The following is a 598-nucleotide window of genomic DNA, read 5'->3' as shown; positions in this document are numbered from 1 at the left end:
CACATAAAGAATTCTTTTCATGAGCCACAAGCATAGAATTTTTGTTACTCTCCACATAAGAAAATTTCTTCTCATGAACAGTAGTGGGAGCAAACTCAACAAAATAACTATCATGTGAGACATAATCCAATTGAAAATTAAAATCAATATGACAAGTTTCATGGTCATCATTGTTCTTTATAACATACATGTCATCACAATAATCATCATAAATAGCAAATTTGTTCTCATAATCAACTGGAACCTCTTCCGAAATAGTGGATTCATCACTAAATAAAGTCATGACCTCTCCGAAACCACTTTCATCAACATAATCATCATAAAAAGGAGGCATGCTATCATCATAATAAATTTTCTCATCAAAACTTGGGGGAATAAAAATATCATCTTCATCAAACATAGCATCCCCAAGCTTGTGGCTTTGCATATCATTAGCATCATGGGTATTCAAAGAATTCATACTAACAACATTGCAATCATGCTCATCATCCAAAGATTTAGTGCCAAACATTTTAAAACATTCTTCTTCTAACACTTTGGCACAATTATCAGAATCCTTATTTTCATGAAAGACATTAAAAAGATGAAGCATATGAGG

The sequence above is a fragment of the Triticum urartu genome, chromosome 3 (assembly GCF_003073215.2).
Source record: "Triticum urartu cultivar G1812 chromosome 3, Tu2.1, whole genome shotgun sequence".
In the NCBI taxonomy this organism is placed as follows: Eukaryota; Viridiplantae; Streptophyta; class Magnoliopsida; order Poales; family Poaceae; genus Triticum; species Triticum urartu.
Note: the sequence above shows the minus strand (reverse complement) of the source record.